General features: G+C 43.4%; 1 long non-coding RNA gene across 10 annotated transcripts in view; it reads right to left on the bottom strand.

The window, feature by feature from the left end:
* Window positions 1–22,571, bottom strand: part of LOC144324288 (uncharacterized) — a 146,472-nt gene that overhangs the window by 7,706 nt on the left and 116,195 nt on the right. For 4 of the 10 annotated variants that reach the window (XR_013389810.1, XR_013389809.1, XR_013389802.1 and 1 more), the window contains 3 exons: window positions 14,605–14,767; window positions 13,674–13,807; window positions 11,903–12,155 (listed from right to left, as the gene is read on the bottom strand). This is a non-coding gene — a long non-coding RNA (uncharacterized LOC144324288). Of the gene's footprint in view, window positions 1–7,943; window positions 8,146–11,902; window positions 12,156–13,673; window positions 13,808–14,604; window positions 14,768–22,571 lie in introns of those variants that run through there. The other 6 variants (XR_013389808.1, XR_013389806.1, XR_013389805.1 and 3 more) reach the window with 4 other exon arrangements.

The raw sequence follows: 22,571 nt of genomic DNA, 5'->3' as shown, positions 1-22,571 counted from the left end.
GGTCTAGTAATTCTGCAAACATAATGTCATTTAAATATTGCGGTCCTTGTTTTGGACTAGAAAAGAAGTAGTTTTTGTTGTTTTAGAGAGAGAGAGAGAGAGAGAGAGAGAGCAATGGGGCAGGGACAGAGGGGGCGAGAGGGAGAGAGAAAATCTTAAGCAGGCTCCACATCCAGCACAGAGCCCGATGCCAGGCTTGATTTCAGGACCCTGAGATAACTTGGCAAATTGCAAAAACTTGAATATTATCTTCACAAACTAAGACAATTCTTGGGTCGCAACATTCTCTCCTCCTAACCTTCAAAACTGTGCATTGCCATTGTCTTCCGGCCTGTAGTTCTGCAGAGAAAAATCTAAGACCAGCCAGGTTTCTACTCCTGGGTAGATCATTTTGAACCTGGGTGCTTAAGTATCTTTTTCTATAGCCTTATAATTCAAAAGACACAGGAAGAGTCTAGGAGTAGACTTCTTTTGTGAATCTTATCAGGACCACCTGAACACCTGAATCCTTTCAAACTTTTTTCAAGTCTTCCTCTGCCCCAGGAAACTTCCTATTATTCCCTTGATTATCATTGATTATCACTTGTTTGGATAACTGATTATCACCAGTTTGGAGAGTGCCCCCCCCCCCCCCCCCCCCCCCCCCGCCTCAAGAACACCATCACTTTTGCTGATCTCTTTTTTTCTGGCTCCTTTATCCTTTCCCTCATCATTTTTTCTCCCTTTTTCTCTACATTCAGAGAAAAGTTTCGTTTTCCACAATATGTACTCTGCACTACAAAACTCCATTACAGGTTTAAACCTGCAATTCATGTCTTAACTCTCTTACAATCCATTATTTCACTCATTTTTTTTTTCATCCCATGCTGCTGCATTTTCACCTCAACCCACCTACTTCTTTTAGGTAATAATAATAATGTAAATACCTTCAACTTAAAAGATCTTATTTTCCAAAGTTTTTCCTTTATTGAAAAAAAGTTTGTATGTAGAAAGATACAAATAATAGTAAATATCCATGATTTTTAATACATATGTAACACATATTAATAGTTTATCGTATTTGCTTCAAATCTTTTTTCCACAAATATCAGATGAGGTTTGAACATCTACGGCTAGATGTGATAATTATTTTGAACTGATTATTTATCCTTTGGTATTTTCATACTTTTACTTCTCTTATGTGTACCTATATGTGACCCACAATGGGCTGCAGTTATTACGTCTATGCTGCATCATACTAAAAACAGCACCCTCTTACAACTTTTCCCCCTACCTATTATGTTCTAGGGAGAGGTCACGTGGAGGGGTTCCAGCTCACAGCCAGAATCCACCACCTGAGCCTGAAACCCGTGCTTTGCATATAAACTTTTAATCTACTTAAAACAAGGCTAAACTATTGTTGTCTTAGGTTTAGGGCAGTGAGAGGGAAGTAAACCACAACCCCAGGCACACTGATTCTCACAATGGACTTTATAACCGCCCGCTTCTCAGTGGCTCGGAGCCGAGGTAATGGACCGTAAGGTTCCTACAGATAAATTCTCTGACCAGCAGGTCACAAGATACTTGCTCAAGCTGTTTTCCAGGAAGCAAGACGCCCACCTCCCGGGACAGAGCTTGATGAGCTACGCGCCTGTGTGAACCAATAGTTAGCTAGACTTTACTCAACCCATTCAGGCCTCCAGTCACATCCGTCCAAACTCTCCTTAAAATCTCATGAACCCCTCCCACTTCTAGGGGGGATTTTTTTGTTTGTTTTTTGGAGTTTTTTTGTCCTGGAAGGCAGATTGGAGCTCTTTTGGCTGCCTTGCAAATTAAACTTCTTTCTTTGCTGGAAGCTCAGCCTCAGTGTTCTGTTTTTCAGTGCACGGGGTATACACGGGGTATACAGGGGCCTTCCTGAGGTTACCAGCCTTCACAGGATCCCACCCCTAGTCTCTGAGCCACTCCAGCCAGTGCCAAATAGAGCAGAAATGAGCTGTCACACTGAACCCTGCCCAAATTGTAGATTTGTGAGCAAACTAAATGGTGCCAGCACTTTACGAAGTTTTGTGGTAATCTGTTATGCAGCCATAGTAATTTGAATAGCTTCCTCCTGTTCCCTGTTCTGGTCCCTCCACTTCCTTACCTGTTCTCCTAGGAGCACGGCCTTAATAAATTGTTTGCATATGAATCCAAGAGGCCAAAGCAGAGTTACGGGTAATCCACACCAAAGGTGAAATGTACAACTTGCCTTAAGATCTGCTCTTTAAACGTCAATGAGATGCTATTTCTGTGGAACCAGCCACTGGGCCAAAGAAGCAATTGAGCTAAAACTAAAAGGTAGAGAGAAGGAAGAAATCTGCTCTCTGAATTCTTTTCTGAGTAGCCGTATTTATGGGGGAGCTGGAGTATCAAGAAGCATCTGGATTCAGTGACACTACGAAGAGAAGTATTTTGTAGTGTGGAAAATCCTATCTCGTAAAGGCAGTGGTCTGAAGTTTCACCTTAAAGAATGCCCAGGAAACATTCTCCCTCCTAGGTGGGGAAAAAAAGTGGAGCAAGTGCCATGTCTTGGCTCTCTAAAGAAATGGCCAGAGTCCCTGTGAACAGGTGCCTTGCTAAACAGCTGGATAGCAAGAGCTGGGAGGAGACTGAACATCAGTCCTGAGCCTCTAGCCAGCAAGTTATACATTCACAAAACATAGAACCTTTCATAGGTAGTCTGTGGGGCAATAGAACTCTATCATCTGATGAGAGGGCTGTTCCTGATAAGGTCTTAAATTTCTCAGAAGTTTGGCCTCATAGGCGCTACCTGCTGCTCCCACTTCAAAGTAACTGATCCAGCCCACCTAACTATACTCCTCTTTACCCCTGGTGCTTGATTCTCGCCCAGGAGCCTCAATACAGTCACAAAGAACTGATGTGCTTTATGACAGGGACTTCACTTACTGGGTCTTTTGAATGGATGCCTCCTTCTCAAGCCTATTGGCATGGTTCATCTTCTCAAGGGATTTCAAACTTGGCTACTCCCAATTTCCGACTTCTTTCCAAAGTCATCACTATCAAAAACTACAAGTTCACAGCCACATCCTATAGCAATAGCCACATAGTTATGGGCTTTTCTTGGCTACCACATAGATAAGCATACTTCAGAGCACTATAAAATGAGCCCTAAAGAATATTCCAGGATGGGATGGATTTATTCTCCATCGTGGATCTTAATCATCCTTACAAGACTTCCCCTATTCCTACCATGGTGAGAAATTTGTCTTTTCCTGGCCTTAAGTTACCCAAAGGAACTGAAAACCAAAACTAACCTAGGAAATGCTGGAGGTCTTCATGGAGGACTGATCTATTTCTCTCCTGAACTCAATCTGGCCACCATCTCATGCCTGGGAAGAGAGTCTTATACTGACAGTCTGCTAAGAGACTGAGAAATACCTGGTGTACTGCCAATGACAGTGTAACAGGACCTGTGGAAAACAAGATCTTGGGTCATCACCAGGATTGCCAAGTCCTGTAAATTAAGTAAGGCTATCTCGTCCTTGCCTTCGGTGGCCAAGAGAAAGAAGAAAATGTACCATGTGCAGTTGTGAGGTGCTCTGAGGAAGAAGGCTTCATGGAAGGTCACTCCCACGAGAGCAACCACCTCACGCTGCCCAGCCCCATAAACTTTAAATTCTAGCAAACTTAAAGATGTCTTTGGAGCTTTGACATTTGGTTTTATTTGTTTTAATCTTTTTTTTTTTTTTTTTTGCCAAAATATCCACATTTCAAAAAGCCTAAATTTAATTTAATCTGCAATAAACTGAATTACCATAGAACTTGGAGTTCATGGCAGAGTGCATACAGCCTAGGTTTCAAACACCAGCTGATTTCATTCCTTAAATACCGGTTTTGTGACCTTGGAGAAGTTAGGTAAACTCTCCAAGCTTCCGTTTACTCATTGTAAAAAAAAACAAAGTGTTATACTGGTTGTACCTTTCCACAGAGTAATTATGAGTATTTCATGAAACACTGCATGTGAAATACTTACCTGACACCCAGTGTAGACTCAACTAATATTTAGCTATGTGGAGAGAAATCCTAACAAATTTCATTTTATCCATTCACTCTTTGTGTGGAATATTCAGGATCAAGAGTGGTCTCTAAAATGTTAGGGCAGTCTTACAGCATGTGACAGACATTTCAAAGGCACGAATGTATTAGACACACACACACACACACACACACAAAATGGAATAATAACCTGGACGATCCCTTGCAAAGCATTCAGTGTAAAAAAGACCAGGCTTTCGGCCAATATGCATTTTATGTGAAATTGAAAATCCACCCCACAATATGTGCTATGTTATTCAGACCCAGAAGCTTCAGTTTGGAGACATTATGCAAAATGGAATAAACAGGGTGAGTTGTATTAATTGCGAGCTGTTTGGAACTCTTTCTACAAAGTTGCCCAAAGATACAGAGAGCTTTTTCCTTTTGTTATGGATAACTTCAAACACATGCAAAAGCAGACAAAAAAGAACAGCAAACCCCTATGTTCCCTTCACTCGGTTTTTACAACTATCCATTCACAATTTTACATGATTTAGACTTTTATTTGCTTCCTTCATCATATTATTTCAAAGCTCATCCTAAACATTATTTCATTTCACCCACAAATATTTCAGTATGTGCTCTAAAAGGACTCTTTCTTTTTTTTTATGTTATTTATTTTTTTTTTAATATTTTTTTTATTGGTGTTCAATTTACCAACATACAGAATAACCCCCAGTGCCCGTCACCCAATCACTCCCACCCCCGCCCTCCTCCCCTTCTACCACCCCTAGTTCATTTCCCAGAGTTAGCAGTCTTCACGTTATGTCTCCCTTTCTGATATTTCCCACACATTTCTTCTCCCTTCCCTTATATTCCCTTTCACTATTATTTATATTCCCCACATGAATGAGAACATATAATGTTTGTACAAGGACTCTTTCTTAAACGCAACTACAATACCACTATCATAACCTAAGATCTTTTTTTTTTTTTCAAGTACTCACTATGCCCAATGTGGGGCTTGAGCTAATGACCCTGAGATCAAGAGTCACATGCTCTACTGACCAGCCAGGCACCCCTGCCACATCTAAAATCTTTTTTTTTTCACATCTAAAATCTTAATAATAATTCTTTAATATCAAATATCCAACCAATGTTCACATTTCTAATTGTCTTGTAAATGTCATGCTTCTTTAACAGTATATTTAATAAAAATTCAAATAATGTCTATACATTTCAATTGATTGATTTGTCTCTCTCTCTTTCCTTTTTTTTTTTTTTTCTAAGTAGGCTCCATACCCAGCATGGAACCCAATGCAGGGCTTGAAATCATGGCCCTGAGATCAAGACCTGAGCCAAGATCAGGAGTCAAAAGCTTAACTGATTGAGACACCCCCGATTTGTCTCTTGACTCTTTTTTCAACCTTAGGTTCCCTCTCAATCTTTTCCCTTGAAATTTATTTGTTAAAGGAACCAAATTGTTTATTTTGTAAGTTTTCCAAAGTCTTGATTTTGCTCAAAAGCTTGCAATGCTATATTTAAATTTTCAAACAATTACTCTCTAAGTGAGATGGGGAGCAGAAAAGCTGAAGAAAGTATTGATCTGCTGATGAGAGTATTTTTATATTTTTCATAAAAATTGCTGATGCAATCCACAACATCACTGGCATGTCACTTGCAGACTAGAGTGAGGACACCCAAGACTGTTGCACTCCCAGGTCTTTCCCTGTTTCTGGTAATGAAAACATTCCAGGCACCATCCTTCTGTGTACCTCATTATTACTCACAAAGTGATTCCTGAGAACCTGCTCCCTTCTGTCTGCCCTGACAAGCATGGGTCTGCACAACAGGAACTCAGGGATGAAGATGAGGGTGTAGAGGTGAAAGAAGAGCAATGGTGAGAAAATGAAAGGGTAAGGAAGTATTAGTTGGATGCAGCCAAAAGCAGGTGGATTAGGGATTATGGGCAAATAGGTTGGGCAGGCAGCAGATAACAAACAAATATGTTACAGTAAAGACGGAGAGAAAAGGCTATGGCCTGTGTCATGATCATTAGGCCTCATGCCTTCTGTTTGGGATGAGGCCACTCAGGCTGCCCTTAACACAAACTATGCTCCCCCAAGCCAGTAACATTTAGGCCTTCATTGGAAATGCAATACCACAAGACTTCTCCCTTTGCCAAACCTTTTTCTTTTCCTTCCCTTCATCTAAAGATAAGCCCCAGATCATCTCCCCAGTAGACACTGAACACTACTAACCTCCATCTCAGAGTTGGCCTCCTGGAGAACCCTACCTGCAATAGTATATGAGATTTTCATAAGTCAAGAAGGTATGTTTAAATTCTAGGGTAGCCTCTAAAAATGTAATAGAACAAAATTTAAAATTAAAAAACTAATAGAGGGGAGAAATGGAATGATAAAAATTAATTTATCTAAAATAAGGCAAGAAAAGAGACAAAAAGGAACATAGAAAACAAATAGTAAAATTTTAAAAGATGGAAATAAATTGGCCAGATGACTGCGAAACTTAGGAAAAGATACACTCAACCATTACTATTCCAGGAAATTCAAACAGAGGCAATATCATTATTCATCAGATTTGGACAAATGTAAAAAATGATACTGTTTAGTACTGGCAAAGATTCAAGGTTATGGGCCCTCTCAGATATTGTTAGTGGGGATGTGAATTTTTACCACCACTGGTAAAAAGTGATTGGATAATACATATTTAACCTAAAAATAAAATACACTTATCTTTTGTGGCGGAAACTGGTTAGCTGATCACAAAACCTGTGTCCTTTTCCTCCTTGGCACACTGAAACTGCATTTGCCAGACTGCTTTGCAGTCAGGTGACTGAGTCCTACTCAGGTATGACAATAGAGTCACTTGTTGAAGGTAGCAGAGCCTCCACAGCCTGGACCCCTGAATGACTCTGTGGAGCAGAGATTCCTTGGCACCTGGAACCAACCTGGACTTTTATTATATCTGAAATATCATATATTCAAGGATCTATTTATTACAGCAGTTAGGGGATCCCTGGGTGGCGCAGCGGTTTAGCGCCTGCCTTTGGCCCAGGGCGCGATCCTGGAGACCCGGGATCGAATCCCACGTCGGGCTCCCGGTGCATGGAGCCTGCTTCTCCCTCTGCCTATGTCTCTGCCTCTCTCTCTCTCTCTGTGACTATCATAAATAAATAAAAATTAAAAAAAAAAAAAGAAAACATTTATTACAGCAGTTAGTGTACTCTAAACTAAAATATCTAAATATCCCATGACCTACCAAAATCACTTCTAGGCATCTGTCTTTAGAGGTAAAAAGTAACAACAGTACAAAACAACTCTATATAAGAAAACATGTAACTGGAAAAAATCAGAAACAACCTGCATATCGATCAATAAGGGAAATTATAATGCATCCATACAAAGGAAAATTATGTGTTTTTTAAATGAGTTATCTGTGTCTACTGACCTGAAGAGACCACCATGATGTATAGTTAAGAAAAAAAATTAAGCTGATATAAATGCTTGATGCAACTTTGTTTTTATGGAGGAAGGAAAGCCATGACATACATATTTATATATATTCGGATAAGGATGGAGGTTAAGTGTGCAAAGATACAAATTAGGTTTCTAACATTAGCTATCTCAGAGGGTTAAGGATTAGTGAATACAACTTATGGGAAAGAATAAAAAGATTGTAGCAGAATGGAAGCATACCTGTGTGAAACTGAATAGAAATGCAGAATATAAAACTGAATCATAAAATATTGAACCAAATATGTAAAAACTGAATATGTATGTAGACAAGTATGAGAAGGTAATGTCAACTTAACATAAAATTCATTTATCTTAAATGTTAATATTTTAATATTCTTTTACAATAAAAGTATATTGAAAAATAAAAGGAACTGGCCTAGGTCTTACCTGGAGTGAGCTGTTGATGCTCACAGTTCACATTTTTAATGCTGAACCTGGATTTGAGGATATATACTGGTTAGGGTTCTGGGACTGTCTTATTGAGCCCAAAGGGCCACAATACTGTGAGGGGAGAGACTTCTTTGAAAAACAAAAACAAAAACAAAAACCTGATGTTCCCATTGTCAATCATCCCGGGTAAAGTTCAAACCTGGAATAAGAAATGAGGATTCAAGAGACAAGCCTTGACTAGAGTAGCTCCATCAACTTTAGCTGCATACAAATCACCTAGGACTCTTGCTAAAATAAAATTATGATTCAGTGGGTCTAGGGCATGGCCTGAGATTTCTGCATTTCTAATAACTTCCTGGGTGCTGCCACCACTGCTGGCCCTTGGACCACTTTATGTGGCATGGGAACTGGCACGAAGGGACTCTTTCCACTCTCTGTGTGGCAGCATGATGGCAAAACAGAAAGTTCATCTGCGAGACACCCCAAAGATGGGGTTTGAGCCAATGCCATGATCATAAACTACTGTGCACATGCCCTTCCCTTCCATGGTCCATGAACCTTCCATGAAATCTCATGGAAAGTTACATTTAATTCTCTGCTGTACTGGATTTATGAAAATTATGGGGGTAATTCCTAGAGGGAATGATCCCACTCTTGAGATGAAGTAGTCAAAAGTAGAGTCTGTGTCCCCTGAGGTCACTATGGTGGCAGCAGAGTGGCCATCAGCAGGAAGTAGCCCTGTGCAGGTGATCCCATGAAGAGTGGAAGCAGCTGAGACGGCATGGGATAAGGGAAGAAAAATTGTAGCCCTGTTTTTTCTGCACAGGGAGCAAGCAGTACTCTAGTATATCAGTCAAATAATCAAGGATTAAAGTAAAAATAGCTTAAGTAATAAAGGGGTTTATTTTCTCATGTAAAAAGTCTGGAAATCAAGCAGTTTCGGGGTTGGTTGATTTTCAATCTAATGATACCATCAAGGACCCAGGTTCTTTCCATCTTTCTACTCTGCTCTTCCAGGTATGTTGGCTTTTGTCCTCATACCTGTCCCTTCATGGTGACAGATAACTGGATGTTTTAAGCATCATAAACTCACAAAACATGTAAGACAGAATGTCCCTACCTTGTATCCTGTTTTTTAAAAAAAGATTTTTACTTATTTATTCATGAGAGACAGAGAGAGAAACAGAAACATAGGCAGAGGGAGAAGTAGGCTCCCTGTGGGGAGCCTGATGCAGGATTTGATCCCAGGTCCCTGGGATCATGACCTGAGCCAAAGGCAGATGCTCAACCACTGAGCCCTCCAGGCCCCTTGTATCCCTTTTTAATAGCAAAGAAAACTTTTCCAGAAGCACCCCCATCCCTTAGATTTCTCCTTGAAACTCACTAGCCAGAATTGTACTACCTGCCAACTTTCTAGAGCAACCGTGTGCATCTCCCTCGGAACACACCTCTACCTCCATAAAAGAAGCCAACAACCAAAGCAGTAACTGCATTCAGCTTAAATCCAGGTTGTATGAGTAATGCTCAGTCTTCTCCATCAGGCCCAGGATGTAGCTCTTAATGGTCATGTTATTCTATTACACACTCAAAATAAAAATGGAAGAAAAGAAAAAGATAACAGCAATAAAGAATCCCATTTGGAAATGGGAAGAATGGGAAATGTCCCAAAATTACTGGCCCATCACTATTGTCATAACCCACTGGGCAGGGATAGTAATGACTCCCTTCCTTAATCGTGAAGTCAGTTCCTTGGTTAGGCCAACTGGCAGCCTCTCATTCTCCTTTCTGCCAATCCCTTTGTCCCTGGTTTTGCCCTTTGGAAAGTTCTTCCTTATTCAGTATTCTCTTAACCACATCTGGAATGGGGCATCATCTTTCTGTGCCCTTGTGGCCTACTACCTGCCTGAGCTCATGCTCAGCACTCCATTTCAGAATTATCAACTACTAAGGATTAGTTTCATGGGAAGGTTTCAGTAGGCCAACTATACATGCTGGCTCCATGCTCCTCAGGGCCCAGGCTCCTTTGCCCTTGTTGCTCCATCTCCTCACCATGCTGCTTCCAGTTCTGGAACCAAGATGGCTCTTCCAGCCCAGACAGTTGTATCCCATCCGGCAGGAAAGGGAGGTGAAGAGAAAGACATACCCTCTCTCTACAAGGCATTTCCTAGAACTTGCCCACAGCACTTCTACTCAATACACCATTGATCAGAATACAGACCATGTTAAGCTGCAAAAGAAACTGAGAAACATAGTCTTTATTTTGGGAAGCCATGTTTGCACTAGTGAAAGAAGTGGAACAAATATTGGGGGACAATCAGTATTTTCTGTGAAAGTGGTGCTTCCCTTCACCTCCAGCTCAGAAGAGCATCAGGGAGACCAGTTAGAACTTGCCCGATGTCTGGTGAAGTCTGTGGGGCACCAGGGGCTGGTGCCAGAACACTGCGTGGACAAGCCTAAGGGTAAAGGGTGGCCACCCTTTCTGATCTGAAAGCAGAGAGGGGAGGGGATGGCTCCCATGGTGGAGAGAGTCAGCATGGTGCCATCCTACAGGGACTCTGTCTACAATGAGCTGCTGGGGAGACATTGGGACATCAGCAGGATCTCTCTTTGTGAATCAGATTGCTGGAAACCCGTGGGAACTGCAGAGGAGAGATTCCCAGACTTGGAAGGCAGTCTCCCAAGAATACACAAATGCTCGTGCCCACCCCCAAAATGAGACAGCTTTAAACCTCTGCCACAGCCAGAGACAGCCATGTCAAATAGCATCAACACCAGTCACATCAGACCCACCGCCCAGCCCTCCCCTCTTCACCCCCACCCCCCCACCCCCCCACCCGCACCTCAGCCACAGAGCAGTCAGCAACTTTGGTGAGAGAGTTGGCAGGGAGGAAAAGATGTGTAAGATGAGAAGTAGAAGCTTCCCACACCTTCCTCCCCGACTCAGGACTGGAGGCCAGGGGAGCAGAAGAGGAGAAGCTTTCATTTTAAATAAAATTTGAAGTTTTCATTATTTCTCTGGAACTGCACACTTCATTTCAGGGGTTCTCAATCCTGGCTGTTCACTGGGATCACCTGGAGAGTTTTCTAAATTCCTGATATCTGGGCCCCATTCCAGAGTTACTGATTTCATTGGTCAGGGGAGCGGCCTGGACATCGATATTTTTAAAGAGCTGCCCAGGAGATGCCGATGGGCAGCCCGGGGCTGAAAAACCACAGTGGTGATACTAAATTAAGAACATTCTGCAAACAAAAGATTTGTAGAGTGACCAGAAAAGTGAGACAACTTGCCCTAGATCTCACCCCAGGGATAGAGAACTAGCCCCACAGCCCAGGCACGGAATGAATGAACAATATGATATTTTATGATTGCACCCTCCAGGAGTCCTCACTTTCGATCTGATGCTTACATAAATCCTACCTCTTTCAAGGAGACTGGAAGTTTCTTCAGGGCAAGGGCCATGACAGGGATTCTTTCGGGTCTCCACACTGCCCTGCACTTGCTAGACTTATTAGAGAGAGCTGAACGTATATTTGTTGCCCTGTTGTTAACCTCTGACCTCCATGTTGGGAATAAGTGAATTGTCAGTTATGCACCGGGCAAACTAAGGTGACTCCAAGATTGCCTTGAACTCTTAGAGTCAATGAAGAAGATAGAAAGTGCAGGAGATACAGTCATTATGAAGTGGCTGGAAGTTCTGATTAAGCCATGACCAATTTGTATGGCCTACATGGGGACCTATACGAAAATTGCTCCACATTTGAGTTTTGTCTTACTGATGCGAGGGAAGGTATCATGTCCCTACCTCTCCTACCTAGACCCGGGCAGAGCAGCCTTGCTTCTCACACACCATCACCATGACCACCACCCTCATCACAGGGAGCCTGGACCCATGAATAAAGACACAGCACACTGACAAGAGGCAGGAAGAGAGCCAAGGACTTGCAAAACTCTCAGCTAAATCCAAGAGCAGCTTTAGTCTGTCAACACAAAGATGTCATGTCCCAAGTAGTCTACAGCACCAGGATCCCACAGGAATGGTTCTCAAAATGTTCCTTATTCCCCCAAGCCCACATTTATTGTACAGCTCCATCAAACAGGCAGGGGCTGATTGCCAGATGCATCATGCCTCCAGATTTGACACTTGAGAAATCGCACTTTCCTGTGAATGGTCCCGAAGCTTGATATCAAGAGAGCACCCTTTCCATAACCTAAAAAGGAAAAGCAAATGATTTTAAGTGCATCCTCGTATCAAAATTGGCCTTCTCCATCACCAGCTGCTGTCTTTTGTCTGATTCGAAGACATTTTTTAAGTAGGAATAAAATGTACTCTAACCAAGCTCTAGCCCAAGCTCAGAGACAAGTCCGCTTAAGCGGCATTTGGTGAAAAGAGCTTTCCAATTCCAACATATTTTTCTGGACTTTTCCCAGCAGAGGGAATCCCCCACACAAAAGGTAAGTTCAACCAAAGATGGGGTTCCTTGTTCAGACATGAAAAGCCCTGCCCCGTTGCTCCCAGAGTATGTCATCACCAGGAAGGTTGATCACCTTGTAGAGGGATCAATTAAAAAATTCAAAAAACAAAACAAAACAAAACAGATCCTCTAATGCTGGCAATGTTGCTTATAGTGTCCATATTTTACCCTTTCAAAGTACGCACTGGCTAGTTCCAATTGCACCAAGCCACAAGCCCCAGTGTTTGGTTTTAATCAGGTTTTAAACACTGGAGTGTTAGTTAGACAAGTGACGCAGTTGATGATGACGATAATGAGTGGCCCATTAAAGGTAATTTTTTTTTTAAGTTAATGAGCTCTCCCCAAAGAACGGCCATGTACTGTACTGAAAAATGTCCACAGGACGCACTGCACTTTCTCCCTATTTATTTAACTTTATGTGGATGCCATAAAACTTCTTTATTTGCTTTCAGTTAGCCCATAGGTTTTGACAAGATAAATTTTTATTTAGGTCTTTGCCCAGCTACAATCAGAAACTGGAGACTTGCGTTGCAGAGCCGGGCTGATAGATGGATTCATCAAAGCCCTCCCCACCCTGCTTTCCTTCCAGCAACCACAGGGATCAACAGACGGAGTTTTTTCTTAATTAAAGAAACTCAGCAACAAGGTGATTTATCGATGATGAATCTTGCAGGCCTTTTCATTGTGCGGTCACCGTTGGCCACTGTTTGAAATTTACCAACATAAATAAAGCCTCTCCATGACTAAACAAAGTTAAAGTAGCAATAAATTGAGCCTGCCATGTACTCTGGGCTAGATCCGAGGCCAACATAAATACCAGAATGCCTGACACGCTTGACACGATGACATCATACACTCCCAAACAGAACAGCCCAGCCCAAGCCAAAGCCTAAAACCTAATACAATTCCCCCAAATGAATCAAATTGCAGTGGTCTAGACTCTGCTGCGCTAAGTGTTCAACTTCTGGCTTCCTTGCCCTCCGCTGTCGAGTGATCACATTAAAAAATAATCTATACGCTGATCTAAATTTCGCTTTTTTCTGCATGATTAAATTTTGGCAGGAGTAAATCTCTGTTATTCTCACTCCCTGGGAATGTTTGGAAAGTTACGAAAAACTCAGAATTTATCAGCTTAAGGTCCAAGTGCTGTGGTAGTCCCATCCCGAGGCGTGTCCACAGTCACCCTCCGCAGGAGACCGCCCCACCGGCTGCAGGGGACACTGAGTGTTAATAAGGGGGTGAAATTCTGCTCACTTGAAAAAGGCTCAAGTCTGCGTCTCTCCGGAGAAACTTGCTTTGCCCAAATCGAGCAACAGGCTGCAGCGAAATGCCTTCAGAAAATGAGCACGGCAGCTACCTGGGGGCTCAACCGCCCCCCAGACCTGTCACTGCCAGGAGAGGAAAGGGGGAGGAGGAACCGTTCAGAACGTGCACGCAGGACATCAAATTAAAAATGGAGAAAGTCTAATAACTAATTGGTGAAACCATAAAAGCTGCCATAAAAGACATTTTCGTTAAACTACTTTACACAGGGCTGTATAATTTTATGTCACTTTTTATTTATGTTGCTGTAATGAAAGCGGTACTGGTTGCTGTGGAGCTTAGGAAGAAAGGAATTGAACTATTTTTAAAGGGGGGAAGGGAAGTCCAGCTATAGGCCTTCAAACAAGACTCACTGGGAAACAGAGAGAGGTTGGGGAGAGAGACCATTTACCCCTAGAAGCCTCGGGGCAAGAATGTTTACCACGAGCATCATTCTTCCACCACTCTCCTCTGTACCCCAAGGCCACAACCGCTTAACATTTATAAAGTTGGTTCCATGGTGTTTTCACAAACTAGGGTATGAATTAGATAAACCCGTGCCACTTAGATGACTTTGGGGAAACTGGGTTTTTATCGTGTGAAATATGTAAAGGAGAAGGATTCGAGCTTCTGGAGGGACACAAATAAAAATGAGCCCCATTTTAACAAGGTATCGACGAATCTCCCAGGCTCCATAGGACACTACTATAAGCCCAGATCCAAGAATTCCAGAAAGGCACTGCTTATTATTGCCCAGAGGATCAGACAAGCTCTTTCCCTCTCTTGATTTGTATGTGACAACTCAGTGGGGAAAAGAGGAATAAGTTTGCAACTTAGAAAACCTTGGGTAAATTATAAGCAAGAGAAACTTAAAATTGTATACGCTCATGTGGAGGCCACGGGCGAGGGGCTCTCTGGGCGCTGATGATGCCTTGCTTCTTCTCCATCTGGGGGCCAGTTGCCAGGGTAGCTCCGTTTATGAAAATCCACTGTGCTCCTAGGTTGTGGGTTGTCTTCTCTGTGTATATTATAATCCAATAAAACATCTGAAAAACAGCATGTTCAAATGAATCTCTTAGAAAAGCTGCAGAGAGGTGGGTACCGCGCATACAAAGACGCAGAAGTGTGGTGCCGTTTCCCCAGGGAAAATGTAGGTCGCCCCTTAAGATGCGGGCCCTCTGAACTCTGGCTAATTTTCAAAGTGAGATGAGGTTGTTTTTAGAAACAATTTGCCTTCTATTAACAATGAAATCCAATTCGGCTGCGAATATTGGAAAGTGAAACACATATACAACTTAGAGAGACTGCTGAAGTATCAAACAGATAGGGCATTATTTGGGTAGACTCGACAGTCAAGGCCACTTTACACCATTACGGACCAGACTAAACAAACCTGACCCACGGGGTGACCCTCCAAGGATCCCAAAAGATTGGAAACTCGGAAAAGACAGCCCTGACCAGACTTTACAGCCTGGTAATGGCATGCAAACGACACTCTGTCTCTGTCACGCAGCCAAAGGTTGGTGTTGTATATGAGAGCAATTTCCTCAAGAATTCAGAGGAAAATGTGATACTTTGCCTTTTCTGCATGGGGTTCACAACAGCAAGTGTATTTACTAGTCGGGGACACCCAAACCTCCTGATAAATGCCCCCATCGAATCCGCCTGCCCCAGGCAACAAGTTTCCTGGCTCCTGCCTAATCAGTTGGCAGAGGCAGGCATGTCAGATGCAAGAGGAGGGGAGAACCCGCTCACCCAGAACGGCAACGGCCTCATTTGCAGGAGGTTTTAAAAGCCGAGATTGGGTCTAGGAAAACATCATCAACATTCGGAGTCACTCTTCACTGGAAAGCAGGTTTTCGCTCACACCCTCACTGTCCTCAGCACGTGCAACTCTCGCCCGGTTACGCCAGGGCCGAGGTCCGGCCTGCGCTTGTAATTCAATCGCGCTCACCTGGAAAACGCTGGCAGCGGGCGGCCCTGGGCCTGGCGTCTTCAGGGGCCTGTTTCCACACGTTCTCACGACGTGACTATACACCCCGCAAGGGATGATTCAGGCCTATCTTGTGGGGAATTAGTTACTCCAAACAGTCCTCCACAAGAAGTTGGCTGGCAAAGAGGAGTGTTGGGGTGGGGGGGATGGACGGGGTGGGGGCGCGGGGAAACACGGGGTACAGGAGCTATGACTCTGTGCTCTGATGAGAACATAAACTTCTGAGATGACTTCGAATTTGAAAATCACCATGATTCATCTGGAACCTTTTACTTTCCTTACTTTTTTTCTCTCACAAACCGGGTGGGGGTCCTGACTTCCTACTCGATGCCTGTGGCTGCCTCCCAGAGGCCCCTGAGACCCAGAGGAAGGGATCTGTGTCTCTGTCTCCAGACGCGCAGAACCTCTTTTCTCTGGCCCTCCACACACCAAGCTCTCTCAGGACTGCCAATAAGGTATCCAGGCCCACGGGCCTCTGTGAGAACAAACTGTATCTGTGGAGCCTAAGGAAAAGACATAACCCCACGCGGGGGACTTAGAGGCTGCCCGTGACCTCTTTCACATATCCTCTTTACCTCTATTTAGAAACCAGAATTTAGGGCTGATTTGTCATCTTTTTGAGACGCTCCCTGGCCCCACATAAGTTCAAACAAGATGCACGTTTCGGCCCTTACTAGTGCACACTCCTGTCAAACGGTTCAAGGGACCCTTATTTTCAGGGGGCTCATAAGCTTTGTGTCGGACAGAGGTGGCAAATGTGTAACATTTGTGTGTTTGGAAGCACATGCAACTTGATTTTTTCTTTTTCTTCATTAAAACAAGGATCCTGTTTCCGACAGATGAAAAGAAACATAATGTGACTTCCATGTGAAGTGTACCCAGAACGTGGGGATAAAGAGAAAGCAGCCAGAAGCATCTCCACAGAAGGAGCAGTATCCTTCCTGCCCTGGAAGCGGGGAGGGCACCAGCTCTGTTTCGGCCCAGGCATTACACAAACTGTCTCGGCCTCAAGATGAACAAGGCCTTCCCCCGGGAGAAGCCACGGGGGACCTGGGAGATTCACTTACCTCCCAGAAGAGAAAGGAAGTGCCTTTTCTTCTTCAGCAGCACTAACATGCCTGAGCAAAGACCTGCTCCCGCCTCTGTGTATGTCCCACCAGAAACCAGAAGCGAGGTGGAAAGGCCCAAGAGCCAGCCGGCCCAGCAGCCCCACGTCCCTCAGCAGCCACCGCCCCCTTTCATCTCTGTGACAGTCCCTTCCCAAACGACCCCTGGCCCCACGTAAGTTTAAAAGAGGCGAGGTGTTGCTTTCAGCCTGTACCCACAGCACATTCTTGCCCTTTATTCAAGGGGCCTTTATTTCACCACTCCCCTTGCCCCACAATCCCCTCCAGGGGGAATTCAGTTACGAATATTGCATGAAATGAGGACCACAGGCCCGGCCTCTACAAGCTGCTAATTGAAAACCGTGTCAGAAGTGGGAGGAAGAGGCAGAGGGAGAAAAACAACAACCCTCGACAGAACCCCTCATATTGTGCACAGCAACGCGCCCTTCTAGAAGGGTGGGCCTTTCTCCATCTCAGGCTTACAAGAGTCTTTCCCAGCAATGGGACTTGAGGATTGAGGCTCTGGGAGACAGTGGCTGACAAATCAGAAAGGGCCACAGGGATGCAGCTAATGGGCCTCCAGACCCCCGCCCGACTCTGAGGCCCACTTGCTCTATGAGCCCCGGGTGCCCACGGCTCTGGACACAGGCTGCCTGAGTCAAGGCTCGGCCCTTCCACTCTCAGCTGCAAGATCCCAGGCGAGTGACTCGACTTCTCTGGGCCTTAGTTTCCTGCTCTGTAAAATGGGAATAAGAACTGCATCTACTTCATAGGGTCACTGTGAGGATTAAAAGCGATAATGCATGTAAGCATTTCACACGATGCCTGATGCAGTAAGTGATTAACTGGTTAATGTTTTGATCTTGTTTAGAACAGCGAGAGTGCTCCCCTGGCCAGACTGCAGAATGACCAGAACTAGGGGAGGGAGAGAGAGCGGAGACTTCTGTTCTATCCCATTTCATAAGTAGACATGGTACCAGTTCTATGGAAGCTTCCAAATGGGAAAGGGAACAGGAACGTGTGCGTGTGAGAAGATGGGGCAAAGAAGGTGCTAAGATTTCGGTGGAGGCAGAGCACAAGGGTAACAGGGACGAAAAACAAAGCTATTATTCTTCAGTAGTCGTTTACATAGCAAGCATGTTCTCGGTGCTTTCGTGGACGTTCAAACAAAGCTCTAAGGTAATTGTGATCATCCCCATTTTCCACGAAGAATCTGAGGCTCAAAACAGTTAAATAAGCTCCCCAAACCAGCTCCTCACTATGGCACTGAGAGCTCTTTCTGACTCTCTAAACCCCGACTCCTGCTGTGCACTCTTACTGGGGGTTCCTTCCTGCTTTTGGGCAGGAGCAAGAAATCCTTGGGTGACGGTCTTAGGCCACCTTCTTTGTTCACAACAGCAGTCTCCAGTCCATATTTCCTTGTCAAAGATAGGTGGAAATGTGACCGAAGCAATAAATAGAAAGCTTCAAATGCTTCCCTAAAAAGAGCTTTGGCTGAGGCGTTAGCACCCAGATTAAGAATATAAAAAGCAAGTAAATGAAAATACGGTGATTACAATGGTGGTGACTCTATCAGCGGACCTCCAAAATCACTAGCAATTATGTGATACGAAAACGCCTCCATTATGAAAACTGCGATGATTTTGTGTCTACTGATGAGGATAATGACTAATATATTCTGTCAACAGACATGACAGCTGTCTGTACATATTTGGAGGCATATATTTTTAGATGCTGTTACTGTACCTCTAGCTATTTTAACTACTAAATTTTGTTGACACGATGCAATCCAGCAACAAGGAGGCTTACGGGAAAAGGTTAAAATTCCTATTTCCAGCTGTTTCTCTTCCTTACGTCATTTTTGTCTCATTATTCACTAGGGTCCATAAATCTGCCACTCAGATCCTGGGCTAAGTGATGTGCTACAAGGAAATTGCTAATGTCACTAGGAAACAAAATAAAATTGAACACTGGGTTCACAGAATTCAGCATCCAGAGTGTTGTCATTCTAGCATGCTCTCTCCCACAGTGACCAGAAGAGCTTCTGTCTCATGAGGGACACGCGCTTTACTTCCTCTGTCCCAGCTCCCCATTTTCCATATTGGGGGGTGGGAAAGGAAAGGAGGTGGAAAGTTTTGCAAGATGGGCTCTAATTTTAAGACAAAAGCCATCCCATTAAATCTTAACAGATGTTTCTCAAGTTTAGAAGATTAAGAAAGATTTCAGCATCAAAAATCAAAGAAAATACTCCATGACCTTAAAAAAGGATAAAACACAAAGCTCTAACAAACCCAAAGTCCACTTTGACAGCTGTCTCTGATGGAATTGACGAGGTGCTATTGATGTTTGGATTAAACCATGCCTCTGTGATCAAGTACTCAAACATGGGATAAAAGACGAATATATTCTTTAATCCTACCCACTAATTTTGTCTGGGCCCTGAAAAGCAATGGGTACTGAACAAATGTTGAAAGTGGCTTCTCTTCTGTTTATTGACAAAGCTATTTTTATTTCATTAATTTGCCACGTATCTTATCAGCGTTTAAACCAACACAAGGAAATCCATACAAGGTACTGAACTCTCCACAAACAGATCACTGCAGCTTCCAAGTCCACTAAAGGTAAAATCAATAGACGATGATTCTAGAAAGTGAGGAAGATGTTACAGGAAAACGTAATAGAAAAATTGAGTTCCGATTTATTTTTTCTTTTTTTTTTTTTTTTCTTTCTTTGCTAAACTGTAAAATCACATTGGGAATTCCAATTTTCAGCCTGGCGAGTTTTGAAAGAAAAGAAGAAAAACTTTCTTTTCTTAAAAAAGGGAAGGGTGAAGAGGCAATTAAGTCATTAATTACTCTCTTTGTCTCATGCTATCCAACCCATCAAACTTGGCCTCTTCTGTCTTCATCAAAGGTGGAGCTCACTCTACTTTACAATAAGTACCTCTTAATAAGACAATCTCATGTCTCAAAAGCTGTTCTATGAGGAATTTAGATGAAGAGAAATTAAAATAACACTTAGCAGCAGACCCCAGAGTTTGACAGCTGCACAGCGCCCGCTATCACGAAGGCCCTCAAATGAGCAGTGAGAGGTTCCACGCACAGGGACCACGCACAGGGACACCGGTGAGACACAGTGTGCCGTGTGCAAAGGACAAGGAGTCCTGGGCAGGGGGGAGACAGAACTGACATCAATGCCAGACACTGGGGACCAACCACACCTCCCTTCAAAGCTGATCAGGGAGAAGCAGGTCTTTGCCCAGGGACCCTGAGAAAGTGACTGGGGAGATGATGTCTGGCAAAAAGAGTTAGATCAGTCTTCAGACCTCTCCAGGGGGCCGGACCCACCTCGGGAGATTTGCTGCACGGGGGTCTCCACCTCTACCCTTCTAGTATGTCTTCAGCCCCCTGCAGATCCCGTCTTCTAGACATAGCTTCCGTGCAGTCAACTGGTACTTACATGAAAGACGCTTCTATGGCATGTGTGAGCATATATACTCCTTTACAGAGCGTAATGAGCTGCTTTGGGGAGAAAAAAAAAGAGTCCTTAAGAAAAGTGACAAAGTATGATGCACCTCAGTTTGCATTCTCATGTCAAGTTTCCTGTCGCTGATCCCGATGGAAGCGTTCGTTTTATGAGATCTTGAACCAGTTCTCCCCAGTGCCAAGGGAACAAAGCCACAACACACAGGACAGTTGCACGTGCAAGCGAGGAATGAGCAGGAGGGTGCATTTTAAAGCAATTTTTAACAACTTATAACAGATGCTCCCTTTTCCTAGCAACTTCCAAAGATCCAACCAGGTTACATTCTGAGAACCATGCTGAGAAGATTCAGCTAAAAATGGATTGACTTCACCCTTGGACGCTGTGCCTGCAAGATACTGGAATGACATAAGCACTAGTGTGATAACAACAGCTTTATTTTTGTGTGTTGCTATGGAATTTCGAAAACAAAACAAAGAAAACCACTGATCAGTGATTGTGACAAAACTTCTTAGCCACAGCATTGAGAATAGGGCCTAATTATTTCATAAACACACTTTGATTTGTTTACTTCAACGTCAAATTAACTCCAAATATGTAACAGCCGACACTGATTTGAAACGGTACAAGACGCTGCTGCAGAGCGGTTCCGTGTACCTTGTGGAAATCCCTCTCTTTTTTTAAATAGATTCATTTGTAAAAGTCTCTCCCTAGTAAACCCTACATGCAAAAGAGGAACCACATATGCAATTTATGGAAAAGAAAACTGTTTCCACAATGCAGCGTGTGTGTGATGCTGTGTTTTGGCCTGCTCTCATTTGCCCCTTTATGGTAAAGAGGAACGTGTTTTGGAAAATTAGCAGCCCACAACTACAGAGATGCTGAAAGATGCGATGGGAGCCTAGGAAAATTAAGAACTACGAAGAAAAGAAACTTTTTAAATTTTGTGGGGGGGATCACTGTGTGTTGAACGAAACAGGAGAAAGTCAAGAAAGGGAGAGACAGCCAAACCCGTGGTAAGGCCTGGACTGGTCATTCTGTCACCAAGTGTTTATTGAGTGCTTATTCCGGTCCTGTTCCTTTCTATATAGAGCTGACTACTTGAAGCAATCTACAAATATTAACCCACATATTCCTCCTACTAGCAATATGGGGTTGGTACTATTAATATCCTCATTTTAGGAAAGAGGAAACTGAGGCATGGAGAGGTTAGTGATTTCCCCAAGAACACACTAGTAAGTGGCGGTGTTTGGCATTCAGATCCAGACACACTGTCTCCCCAGTCCACACTGTGCTAAACTGCTTCTGCCCACCATATTCTCAACCCTGGGCCCTAGAGTAATAACATGTTTCTTGCCTTCAAGAAGCTTCTAGTCTAGAGGACAATTACAATATAGTGTAGTAGGTCTGTGAAAGTGATAAGCACAGGGTGGTGTCCTAGGAGGCCAAGGGAGGAAAACCCAGCCTATCTTAGAGTGGGCAGGGAGTGGGTGGGAGATTGGTAAAGACTAGTAGATCTGGAGGAGGGTTTCTCAACCTCAACACTATTGAGGTTTCAGGCCAGATAATTCTTCATTGTGGAGGGATGTTCCACACATTGTAGAATATTTAGCAGCATCCGGCCTCCACCCACTAGCTGTCATTAACATGTCCCTCCCCCAACATGACCAAAAATATCTCTAGACATTGCCAAACACCTCCTGAGAACAAAACTATCCCTGGATGAGAATCATTGATCTAAAGGAGGCAGTGTCCAAGGCAGACTTGAATGATGAATGGTAGTTATCAGAGGGAAAAAGAATTGAAAGAGAGGTCCAGGCAGAGGATATAGTACAAGGGCCCAGAAGAAAGAGAGAGGATTTCAGTCCTGGGAGCTGGAAGTAATTCCACATGAATGGCTCACAGAATTGGACATAGGGATTAGGAAAAGTGAGTCCGGAGTGCATGCAAGATGCTCATAAAAGGCCTCCTACTGTACGTTTTGGGAGTTGGACTGTAACCTAATGCAAGTGGGGGCTATTAAAGGGAGATGACATGATCAGATTTACATTTTAGAGCCCTCACTCTAACCTATGCATAGACAACGAATTAGAGAACAAGAATGGAGACCAGCAAAACACTGTTACGTTTCTACTTTCTTTGCATGTTGATCACTTTTCTTGTTAACCATAATCTTAACATTTGAAATGAAACGTGTATTTTCATACGTAAAAGATCTTATTTCTCAATAAGAAAAAAGATCATACCAATACCAAAAAGAGTGAACAA

Source organism: Canis aureus, chromosome 11 (genome assembly GCF_053574225.1).
Source record: "Canis aureus isolate CA01 chromosome 11, VMU_Caureus_v.1.0, whole genome shotgun sequence".
NCBI lineage: Eukaryota > Metazoa > Chordata > Mammalia > Carnivora > Canidae > Canis > Canis aureus.
This window is presented reverse-complemented; position numbering and strand designations above follow the sequence as displayed.